General features: G+C 48.5%; 1 pseudogene; it reads left to right on the top strand.

Annotated features, from left to right (window-relative positions):
* Positions 1-4990: 4990 nt before the first annotated feature.
* Positions 4991-13008, top strand: part of LOC119350973 — a 53769-nt pseudogene continuing 45751 nt past the window's right edge.

Raw genomic sequence — 13008 nt, 5'->3', positions numbered from 1 at the left:
GTTTCATGGTTATCATTATTCTTTAAAGCATACGTGTCATCACAATAATCATCATAGATAGGAGGCATGCTTTCATCATAGTAAATTTGCTCATCAAAGCTTGGGGGACAAAAAATATCATCTTCATCAAACATAGCTTCCCCAAGCTTGTGGCTTTGCATATAATTAGCATCATGGATATTCAAGGAATTCATACTAACAACATTGCAATAATGCTCATCATTCAAAGATTTAGTACCAAACATTCTATAGATTTCTTCTTCTAGCACTTGAGCACAATTTTCCCTTCCATCATACTCACGAAAGATATTAAAAAGGTGAAGCGTATGAGACAAACTCAATTCCATTTTTTTGTAATTTTGTTTTATAAACTAGACTAGTGCTAAAACAAGAAACAAAAAGATTCGATTGCAAGATCTAAAGATAGACCTTCAAGCACTCACCACGCCAAAAAAGATCTTAGTTGATAGAGTGTGAGTACCCTTTACCTAGCCTCCCCGGCAACGGCGCCAGAAAAGAGCTTGATGTCTACTACACAACCTTCTTCTTGTAGACGTTGTTGGGCCTGCAAGTGTACAGGTTTGTAGGACAGTAGAAAATTTCCCTCAAGTGGATGACCTAAGGTTTATCAATTCGTAGGAGGCGTAGGATGAAGATGGTCTCTCTCAAACAACCCTACAACCAAATAACAAAGAGTCTCCTGTGTCCCCAACACACCCAATACAATGGTAAATTGTAAAGGTACGCTAGTTCGGCAAAGAGATGGAGATACAAGTGCAAAATAGATGGTAGATATAGGTTTTTGTAATCTGAAATAATAAAAACAGCAAGGTAGCGAGCGATAAAAGCGAGCGTAAACGGTATTGCAATGATAGGAAACAAGGCCTAGGGTTCATACTTTCACTAGTGTATGTTCTCCCAACAATAATAACATAGATAGAACATATGACAAGCCCTCAACATGCAAAAAAGAGTCACTCCAAAGCCACTAATAGTGGAGAACATAGAGATTATGGTCGGGTACGAAACCACCACAAAGTTATTCTTTAGGATCGATCTATAAAAGAGTTCGTACTAAAATAACACCTTAATTTACAAATCAACCAAAACCCTAATGTCACCTAGATACTCCATTGTCACCTCAAGTATCCGTGGGAATGATTATACGATATGTGTCACACAATCTCAGATTCATCCAACCAACATAAAAGTACTTCAAAGAGTGCCCCAAAGCTACTACCGGAGCGTCAAGAACGTGTGCCAACCCCTATGCATAGGTTCCCAAGTGTCACGAAACCCGCAAGTTGATCACCAAAACATACATCAAGTGGATCAATAGAATAACCCATTGTCACCACGGTTATCCCACGCAAGACATACATCAAGTGTTCATAAAAAGACTCAATCCGATAAGATAACTTCAAAGGGGAAACTCAATTCATCACAAGAGAGTAGAGGGGGAGAAACATCATAAGATCCAACTACAATAGCAAAGCTCGGGATACATCAAGATCGTGCCATAGAAGAACACGAGAGAGAACACGAGAGAGAGAGAGAGAGAGATCAAACACATAGCTACTGGTACATACCCTCAGCCCCGAGGGTGAACTACTCCCTCCTCGTCATGGATAGCGCCGGGATGATGAAGATGGCCTCCGGTGATGGGATCCCCCTCTGGCAGGGTGCCGGAACAGGGTCCTGATTGGTTTTTAGTGGCTACAGAGGCTTGCGGCGGCGGAACTCCCGGTCTATCTTCTGTTCTGGAAGTTTTAGCGTACAAGAGTATATATGGGTGCAGGGGGTATGTCGGTGGACCTCCGGGTTTCTCATGAGGTAGGGGGCACGCCCAGGGGGGCCACCCTCATGGGCAGCCCGGGACTCCCCTGGTGTGCACTCCAAGCCCATCAGGTTGGTTTCCTTCCAAAATTAGCTTCTCAAGTTGATTTCGTTCCGTTTTGACTCCGTCTGATATTCCTTTTCCTCGAAACACCGAAATAGGCATAAAACAACAAATCTGGGCTGGGCCTCCAGTTAATAGGTTAGTCCCAAAAATAATATAGAAGTGGATAATAAAGCCCAATATTGCCTAAAACAGTAGATAAAGTAGCATGGAGCAATCAAAAATTATAGATACGTTGGAGACGTATCAGATAGCAGGGCGCGCCCACCCCTATAGGGCGCGCCCCCTGTCTCCTGGGCCCCACAGATGGCCACCGACGTACTTCTTCCTCCTACATATACCTACGTACCCCGAAAACATCCAGGGAGCCAACGAAAAACAATTTCCACCGCCGTAACCTTCTGTATTCGCGAGATCTCCTATTGGAGCCTTCAGCGGTGCTCCGCCGGAGGGGGGATCGACCATGGAGGGCTTCTACATCAACACCATAGCCCCTCCGATGAGTTGTGAGTAGTTTACCATAGACCTTCGGGTCCATAGTTATTAGCTAGATGGCTTCTTCTCTCTTTTTGGGTCTCAATACAATGTTCTCCCCCTCTCTTGTGGATATTTATTCGATGTAAACTCTTTTTGCGGTGTGTTTGTCGAGATCCGATGAATTGTGGGTTTATGATCAAGTTTATCTATGAGAAATATTTGAATCTTCTCTGAATTCTTTTATGTACGATTGAGTTATCTTTGCAAGTCTCTTCGAATTATCAGTTTGGTTTGGCCTACTAGATTGATCTTTCTTGCCATGGGAGAAGTGCTTAGCTTTGGGTTCAATCTTGCGGTGTCCTTACCCAATGACAGAAAGGGTTTCAAGGCACGTATTGTATTGTTGCCATCGAGGATAAAAAGATGGGGTTTATATCATATTGCATGAGTTTATCCCTCTACATCATGTCATCTTTCTTAATGTGTTACTCTGTTCTTATGAACTTAATACTCTAGATGCATGCTGGATAGCGGTCGATGTGTGGAGTAATAGTAGTAGATGCAGGCAAGAGTCGGTGTACTTGTCGCGGACGTGATGCCTATATACATGATCATGCCTAGATAATCTCATAATTATTCACTTTTCTATCAATTGCTCGACAGTAATTTGTTCACCCATCGTAATACTTAGGTCTATCTTTTATCATATAAGCTTTCAATCTACTTTTATTTGTATCTTTACTTTTCGCATCTATATTGTAAAATACCAAAAATATATTTATCTTATCATATTATCTCTATCAGATCTCACTTTTGCAAGTAGCCGTGAAGGGATTGACAACCCCTTCATTGCGTTGGTTGCAAGTTCTTTGTTTGTTTGTGTAGGTGCGTGGGACTTTTGAGGAGCCTCCTACTGGATTGATACCTTGGTTCTCAAAAACTGAGGGAAATACTTACGCTACTATTGCTGCATCACCCTTTCCTCTTCAAGGAAAACCAACGCAAGATCAAGACGTAGCACCCCCCCCCCTCCTTCTTCTTCTTCATTGGCCTCCCCCTAGATGGGAGGAGAGTTCCCCCTCTGGTCCATGGCCTCCATGGCGGCGGAGGGGTGAGAGCCCCTCTAAGATTGGATCTCCCTCTCTATTCTCTTCTGCTTCACGCTCCCTGTCGGTGTCAAAACCGACGGATCTCGGGTAGGGGGTCCCGAACTGTGCTTCTAAGGTTAATGGTAACAGGAGGCAGGGGACACGATGTTTTACCCAGGTTTGGGCCCTCTCGATGGAGGTAATACCCTACTTCCTGCTTGATTGATCTTGATGATATGAGTATTACAAGAGTAGATCTAGCACGAGATCGTACAGGCTAAACCCTAGAAGCTAGCCTATGATGATTATGATTGTCGTTGTCCTACAGACTAAACCCTCCTCCAGTTTATATAGACACCGGAGGAGTTTGGGTTACACCGAGTCGGTTACAAAGAAGGAGATCTAATATCCGGATCGCCGAGCTTGTCTTCCACGCAAAGGAGAGTCCCATCCGGACACGGGACGAAGTCTTGAGTCTTGTATCTTCACGGTCCAATAGTCCGGCCAATGTATATAGTCCGGCTGTCTGGATAGCCCCTAATCCAGGACTCCCTCAGTAGCCCCTAAACCAGGCTTCAATGACGATGAGTCCGGCGCGCAGTTTGTATTCGGCATTGCAAGGCGGGTTCCATCTCCGAATACTCCAAAGTCTCGAACACTTAAATCATGTCCGGCTCTACAAGACGATTTTCACATACCACCGTAGAGAGAACGATATTCCACAAATATAATCTGTTGACATTTTTAGATAACGTGACATCACACCATGGTCGAGTCATTATTGAACCATTTTCCCACAGTCAGCCACCGCACATATTGTGAGGCGGTTTCTCGGGCACGTCTTGTCGAAGCAGAGATCGTGTTCCCCTTATCACGGGTCTTTCATCAATACGGGTGCGGGTAGCCCAATCCTACCGCCAATCGCGGCGAGTGGGGAATGAGCAGGTTCCACCAGGCGAGTAAGGAGGCGAAAAAGTTTTTATTGCCTCTATAAAGAGATAATGCCTCTTCTTCTTTACCCACGCCATTCCCTTCCGCTCGTCCATTCGCCTTCGCTCGAGCCCTAGCACCCAAGCGCTCGTCTCCTCCATCGAAAAGAGGTTCTTCGAAGATGTCTGAATCCGGAGCAGGAGGCAAATGGATGGCCTCTACTATCCAGGAGAAAGATATCAGAAAGCTTCGAGAGGCCGGGTACTTGGCCAAGAAAATCGGCCACCGTCTTCCGACGACGGGACAGATTGTCCCTAATCCGGAGCCCCATGAGAGGGTCGTGTTTCTTCCTCATTTCGTCCGTGGGCTCGGGTTTCCCCTTCACCCATTTGTTCGCAGCATCATGTATTATTACGGGATTGATTTTCATGATTTGTCCCCTAATTCTTTCCTTAACATCTCGACGTTTATCGTCGTGTGTGAGGCATTTCTCCGTATTTCGCCACACTTCGGCTTACGGTTGAAGATCTTCAATGTGAAGCCCAAGGTGGTGAACGGCGAGCACGCCGAGTGCGGAGGCGCCATGGTGAGCAAAATGCCCAAGGTCACATGGCCGTCAGGCACCTTCAATGAGTCCGTCAAGGAGTGGCAGCAGCAGTCGTTCTACATCACTAAGCCACGCGGCAAAAAGTGGGCCGCTGCTCCTGAATTTAGATCCGGAGACCCCCTGTGGCTCATGTCCTGGCCCAAGAAGGGCCTGAACTGGTCCTCATCCGATGAGCTACCGGTGCTCCAAACGCGCGTCAATGGCATGGTGGACAAGGGCGTCAAACTCGTTAATGTGGTCCAGGTGATGTTAGTTCGCCTGGTTCTTCCTTGCCAACATTGGGCCTGTAATTTGTGGGAATACGACCCGGCTAAGCACCGGACCCTACGGGGGAACTCTACGGCTCCTCACACAAGGATATCTGTAGGGTGCTCTTCAAGTCCGCAAACCATGGCCAGACTCCGCCGAGGACCGCGGGTATCAACTGTCCGGCTCCGCAAGTCCGGTAAGTTATCATTGTGTTCAGTCTATCCAGGTTTAGCTAGCATATCCCGAGGGAGACGCTTTGTCATGATTTACACAATTACCCCAGGAATGGACGAACATGGCGGGGCGGATACATTGTCCGGCCCTACTACCGAAGGAACCGGCAGGACCACTTCTGACGAAGATGCTGGTCCCAGCGCCTTACAAGGCACCGAAGAAAGAGGCCCTCAAGGAGGCCAAGGAGGCCCGGAGCGACCTCCGTCGTCGCGGTGCTTCGGACACAAAATCAGAAGACTCCGACGCCCATCTTTCCTCCGAAGATGAAGAGGAGGAGGAAGAAGACGAGTCCTCCACGGGGGGAGGAAAGAAGAGGATGACCTCCTCATCCTTGGAGGCCGAATCGCCGAAGAGGGGAAAAAGTTCCCTCCCAGAGGCGTCCACCAAGGCTGCCAATAGCAGCCCGGAGTGGGATCCCAGGGCATAGCCCCTGGTAAAATCATGAGTATACGAAATCCGAACACTCCCACGCGCCCATGATTACTAGGGTGCAGTAGTTTAACTAGCGCCATACTTTGTGCAGCCTAGCGAGGTCTCGCACCGAACAGTTTTCATTGGAGGATTCTCTAAGCTCAGATGCCCTGGAGAGCGAGACGCCTCTGGAGGCCCCTTCCCCGAAGCCTGGGCGTGACACTGAGGTGTTGTCTCAGCCGGAGCCAGACCAGGGAGGGCACACCTCTGGGGCCGGATACACGGGAGCAACGGTTCCCATGAACGTCAACGGCGGGGGCGGTCTTAGATTCGGCCCGCAGCCGAACACGGTCCTGGAGACCTTTAAAGCTCTAGGATCGGGCAGGCAGCCCCCCTTTACGGAAGGAGGCGAGCCCGCTCCGCCAACAACCTCTGTCAAGCAGAGCTGCAGGGCAACCTATCGACAACACTGAAGAGTGCGTCCATCATCGATGAACATCGTGCCCTTATGGGTGCGGTAATTGAAAAGATTCAGTATGCTGAGCGCAGACTGAATGAATCCTGCATTAGCCTTATAAAAGGCTTTGAGGTATGTTTTAGGAACTTTTGAAGATTGTCATAGTATGAACAGGGGATCAAATTTCCCCTTCGCAGGAGACTCCGTGAATGACGTATATCTCTTTGTTTGAAAACAGGCGTCTGTAGCAACGATTGCCTCTCATACTACGGAAGTGTCCGGACTAAAGCAGAGTCTAGAGCGGGCCGAAGAAGAACTTGGCCGAGTGAGGAACCAGTTGGAGGACAAGCAAGGTATGTTGAAACCTTTGATAAATTAAGCACAAATGAGTAGTTGTGCCTGATGAAATTATTTGTATTGTGTGCTATAGGAGCAAATGCCGAAATTGAGGTGCTAAAGAAGGCTATGGCTGAAGCCGACAAGAGGGCCGTCGCGGAGCAGGCTCTTCGCGAGAAGCACGAGGCCAGGGTCATTGAAGCTGAATGAGAGCTCCAGAAGGCCGTGAAGAAAAGTGAGAGCTTGGAGTAGAGTCTAGCAGGGAAAGAATCCGAACTCGCCCAAGCTCTCCAAGCCGCAAATGATGCTCGGGAGGAAGCCCGTGGTGCTTTGAAGGACATTCAGGAGGCGAGGAGGATTGTGGCTGGTAGAGCTTTTTTACACAAAGCGATTTTTATATAGTAACAGGAGAAATTCAAAGTGACAAAGTGAATTCTTGTTTCTCCAGGGGCGTTCGCGGACTTGCCACACAGCATATCTGATGCTGCTCAATTCTACCGGGCTGAGAAGAAGTCTATGGAAAAGGATTTCTGGTCGCAGTATTTGGCGCTGAATTATCCGGTGCCCTTTGTCGATCAGCTGAAGCAGCTGATCGAACTGCACCAGGCGGCCGAACTAGCCATGAAGGACTTAGTTGTCTGGTTGTGGCCCGCTGAGCCAATTCCAAGCAGTTACTTCGGACTCGTGAAGAGGATTGTTGGTGCTTGCCCTCGCCTCAAAGTCATTAAGCGGACAGTCTGTATAGAAGGTGCACGCATGGCATTTGCCCGTGCGAAAGTGCACTGAGGAAAGCTTGATGCGGAAAAGCTGATGACTGAGGGACCACCCATGGGTAAGGAGCACCGCAAGCCCGAATTGTATTATGATGGTGTCCTGAAAGGAGCCCGCCTTGTGGCGGAGCAATGTACCAAAGACATTATATTTCCCTAAAGAGATTCATGTTGTCCTTTGTAATGCGGAACACTGGCATTGTTATTATTTATTGCCTGTTATATGAAAGTTTTTCCTTCCTGTGCGGCCGTTTGATATATATGAATCCTGAGAGTTGGCCAGTCGCCAGCTTCTGCCCCCACGTAGAAAGTACGGGGGTGTTCGGGACATGCATGAACACTCTTTATCCCATTTTTGGGTCCTTGAAGGAGGTGTTCATCACAGCGAACCAGGCAATCAGACTATAGGGCTTTATCACTCTCACTTAGCCATAGGAATTCGAGTATGGTAGGCGCAGCCCCTGGTGTTCGGAAGATCGTACGAGGGGCTCTAAAAGCGCCTAATCGGAAGACCGATCCGTCGCACTCTGCATTTGGTATGGCATTATGCGGAATAAATCCTTAAAGATTTTACAACCTCTCGAACAGCTGACCAGCTCTCGCCATATCATGACAGTCAGTTTTCGGCTTTCTCTACTGAGGTGCTCGTCCGGAAGAACCGGGACACAATCGCAGTAGTTCTCCCAGCGCTACCTTAGCCGATGGAGCGGAATGTAAGGTACCAAAACATGGGAGCCGGGCAAACCCAACTAATGACCCAAGACATGATTCAGAGCTGATGCATATAGTGCTATAAGTTCGGGGTGCCGAGCGACCGAGAAGGTGGCCGGACTTTGTTGCCATATTATGAGTACAATGAAGCCCCTGGCATAATGGGGCATGACACTATGTGCGGGTGCCGTTATGACGAAAAAGGCGTCAATGAGGAACGACGGCCGGTAAGTGTCATTTAGTTCTACGTGTTGTAATGGAGTGACACGTCTATGCGTATGAGTACGGTTTATGCTATGAAAAGAGGTATGCTGGCGGAACCTGTCGTGGCCGGACGGGAGGAAGCTGTGTGCGGATCCGAAGTGTATTTGGACTGTCTTCTTGGGGAATACTTGTGTATTCCCGCCTTGTGCGTCCGAGCTGATTCCATGTCACCAGTCCTGTTCTGCGCAAAAGTGAGCCTGTAAAGAAAAATGCTTAGAGGCATTCGCGTGTTATAGGGTGGTTGAAACGTGGAGCTCTTCCCCAGCTTATGCCGGAGTGCTTGATCGGAGCCTGGTCAAGCCGGGCTATCGTGTCGTAAAGTAGCTCGGACTCCTTTATTGGTGTCTGGGGGTTTGGCTGTCGAATCGAGGTTCGATAGAAAGACACAACTCGCTACCTCAGCGACGGTATACTTTCCAGTGTCGGGGTGGAGTTCGGCCTTGCCCATAGATGTGACTATATCACATGGGTTTGGCATGGTGTGGCACCACGTTGAATTGAACCAACATGGTTCGTCCCGGTAGTATATAATAGTTACTGTATAAGGGGATAATGCCGAAGAATTACTCTTCGGTATGGTGTTTGTTTGGTGATCCGAAGACAACCTTCAGGGTGGTGGGCCTATAAAACTTGGACTTTGCACCTGGAACGACATCTTTTAGAAGATGTTTTTAGTGGGTTTGATCCTCGAGCGGTCAATACCTATCTAGTGAATTGTGTCCTGGCGCAGAAAGTTTGGGCTATTGTTTATGCCCATAGGGGCTCGTATGGGGTGGAACCCACCAACTATTGGGTCGATGGTAAGTGCAATTAAATTGCCATGGTTGATATTGTCTGGACGGTCTATGTGATCGGAGATGATCGGCCGTATTTTTGTACCGTGGGGTGACTTGTATTGTTGAGTCAGCGTCCCGAGGAGTACACATTCATTACTTTGTTGGTTTGTGGAGGATTTGCCTTTTACCTCGCAATGTTTGGTGGTCTGGGCTCCTTGTTGTTTGAGACCTCTTTTCATTGTTTCCGGCGCACGACCGGCCGTTTTGTTTTGAAGATCCGGCATTCTCTATTGGTATGATTGGCCGCCATTCTAGGGGTACCGTGAATTTGACATGGTTGGTTGAGTATGCTGCCCGGGCTAGAAGGTCCTGAGTTGTTCTCTGGGAGCCGCGGAATCCAGCACCAACTGCCTTGTCTTGGGCGTCATCATTATTTTTGTGATGCTTATGTATGTTGCGTCGAGGTTTATGGATGCTGCCTCGCGTTTCCTGTGTATTGCCCCGGACCGTGATGTATTGGCGTTGGGGTGTGGGCTTTAGGACCTCCTTCTCAGGTTGAGGTAGCAAATTGTGCCTTGTGTACCCTTTGGTGGGGCGGTCGAGTCCGTATTCCTCGGCTGCCAGGACCTTGGTCCATCTATCTGTGAGCAGATCTTGGTCAGCTTGGAGCTGTTGTTGCTTCTTTTTCAGGCTTCTTGTAGTGGCCATAAGCCGTCGCTTGAAGCGAACCTGCTCTACGGGATCCTCAGGCACGCCGAATTCATCGTCGCCTAGGCTCACCTCGTCTTCAGAGGGATGCATGCGGTTGTCCTCCTCCGAGTATCCGTCCGTCGCCTGTTCGTCTGGGCTAACATGCCCGTCTTCCTGTTCGGCCTGCTCGAAGGCAGGCTGATCGGGATTGTATTCGTCTTCGGCACCATCCGGATTGTTTTCGTCTCCTGTGCCGGTATTGCTGTGGCGGGGCTTGGAGCGGCGCCGATGACGCCCATATTTTGATTTCTTCCTGGAGGGGTTATCCTCCATCGCCTCATCGCCATTGTTTTCCTTGGGAATGTCCACCATATATATATATATATATATATATATATATATATATATATATATATATATATATATATATATATATATATATATATATATATATCATACGAGGAGGTGGCTGTCTAGTGCCCCGTGGGCTGTGGTTCCTGTTCTTCTCCTACATCGTCGTCCACACCGTCGATGTCTTCAGAGTCGAAGTCAAGCACGTTGGTCAAATCGTCGACAGTGGCAATGAAGTGGGTGGTGGGTGGGCAACGAATTTCCTCGTCGCCTGCTTCCCACTTGAGCCGGACATAGTTCGGTAAAAAGTCTCCTGACAAAGAGAGAGACTTTAATGAATTTAGCATGTCGCCAAACGGAGAGTGCTGGAAGACATCCGCAGCGGTGAACTCCATTACCGGAGCCCAACCAGATTCGGCAGGCTCGGGGGCGCGCGGTCTGGAACCTACAGCCGGACACAAGTCCGGGGGTCCGGTGAGACAGACTTCCTTGGGAGTGGAGTCTATGTTCGGCTCTGCCGCCGATGAGTATGCGGCATCTGGGGTGGGGTCCATCCACCCGTCCTCAGACGACGCAAACTGCCCAGGATTTAGGTCCGGAGCTATTGCAGGTGCGATATCCCGAATATTGTCTGACAGCAGGTCTAAGCCGTGCTCGTCGTGATTTTTCGGCGCTCCTGGCATAGGCCCGAATCTATCGAAGATCAAGTCTCCGCGGATATCGGTCGTGTAGTTTAGGTTACCGAACTTGACCTGATGTCTAGGGGCCTAGCTATCGATCTGCTCCAGATGGCCAAGCGAATTGGCCCGCAGTGCGAAGCCGCCGAACACGAAGATCTGTCCGGGGAGAAAAGTCTCACCCTGGACCGCGTTGTTGTTGATGATTGAAGGAGCCATCGAGCCTTGCAGCGACGACACAGAGGAACTCTCAATGAAAGCACCAATGTCGGTGTCAAAACCAGCGGATCTTGGGTAGGGGGTCCCGAACTGTGCGTCTAAGGTTAATGGTAACAGGAGGCAGGGGACACGATGTTTTACCCGGGTTCGGGCCCTCTCGATGTAGGTAATACCCTACTTCCTGCTTGATTGATCTTGATGATATGAGTATTACAAGAGTAGATCTACCACGAGATCGTAGAGGCTAAACCCTAGAAGCTAGCCTATGATGATTATGATTGTTGTTGTCCTACAGACTAAACCCTCCACTGGTTTATATAGACACGGAGGAGGCTAGGGTTACACCGAGTCGGTTACAAAGAAGGAGATCTAATATCCGGATCGCCAAGCTTGTCTTCCACGCAAAGGAGAGTCCCATCCGGACACGGGACGAAGTCTTGAGTCTTGTATCTTCACGGTCCAACAGTCCGACCAATGTATATAGTCCGGCTGTCCGGATGCCCCCTAATCCAGGACTCCCTCACTCCCCCAGATCTGGCCCTTCACCGTTTCTTAAATTCCCAGAGATCCGTAACTCTAATTGCGCTGAAATTTACACGATTTTTTGCCATAAATTATCTTCCTTGCGCCAGAAGAAGGGCCCCAACCGACCTTTGATGAGGGCATAAGATACCTGGGCGCGCTAGGGGGTGCCCGGCGCGCCCTAGTGGGTTGTGCTCACTATGGGGCCCCGTTTGCATTGATTCCACCTCCCAAAAAACGTAAATATTCCAAAATAATTCTCCGTAAATTTTTATCGCGTTTGGACTTTGTTTGTTTGATATGGGCACTAGATCAATAGGTTATTCCAATAAATCATATAAAAAGTTGCCAAAAGTATGTGAAAGTTGTATAATATTGTTATGAAAGAATCAAAAATTATAGATACGACGGAGACATATCATCAGGGAGCGGCGTCCAGCGTCGGGGCAGTGCTCGGCAACGTCGGGGCTGGGAGCGACGGCCGGCATCGGGGCAGGGCTCGGCGTCTAGGCAGGGAGCGGCGGCCAACGTCAGGGACTCCGTGTCAGGGCAGGGACGACGACGAGGAGCGGGCGAAGCAGCCTAGCAGCGTTGAGGCAGGGCGTCGGTGTCTAGGGGGGAGAATGGGAGTGGTTGTGGAAATTTTCTAAGTCCTCGCACCAACCGGGACTAAAGGCCCCCCTTTAGTCCCGGTGTGAGCCACTAACCGGGACTAAAGGTGAATTTCACCATGCGAAAGGGCAGGAAGCCCAGCCCTTTAGTCCCGGTTGGTGGCTCGGACCGGGACTAAAGGGGGGCCTTTAGTCTCGGTTGGAGCCACCAATCGGGACTAATGGCGTGGTGCTGGCACAGCCGCGGGGCAGGGGAAGTTTCGTCCTACTTGGCTTGGCGAGAGGCGCCCACACTGGTTTATATGCCCCGTTGCGGCTAAGCTGTCGAGCTCATCTCTAATGCAGGCAGTACATGCCTAATGTTTGTCTCTACCATGTTTGGACTGCTAGCCCCGTGGGCCTGCATCCTAGCCCATGTACAGATGGGTTTCTAGTCGTATGCAGGCCGTGGTGGCCTAGTAGGCGGCATTTTTTTATGTTATTTTAGTTTGCTATTAAAGTTTTTAACAAAAAATACTTTATGAAAATTATTTTTGCTATTAAAGTTTTTAACAAAAAATGCTTTGATAATTTTAGTTGCATAAATTTTATATAATTTTAGGTTAATATTATTTTGATAATAACTAGAGGTTTATAAAATCTTTTTAGTTGATTCTTTTTCCTAATGAAGAATATTATAGTTTTGTTTTGGTTGATCATAACAAAATATTTTAATTGATTTTTTTAGT

The sequence above is a fragment of the Triticum dicoccoides genome, chromosome 1B (genome assembly GCF_002162155.2).
Source record: "Triticum dicoccoides isolate Atlit2015 ecotype Zavitan chromosome 1B, WEW_v2.0, whole genome shotgun sequence".
In the NCBI taxonomy this organism is placed as follows: Eukaryota; Viridiplantae; Streptophyta; class Magnoliopsida; order Poales; family Poaceae; genus Triticum; species Triticum dicoccoides.
Note: the sequence above shows the minus strand (reverse complement) of the source record. Positions and strands in the feature narration are given on the sequence as shown.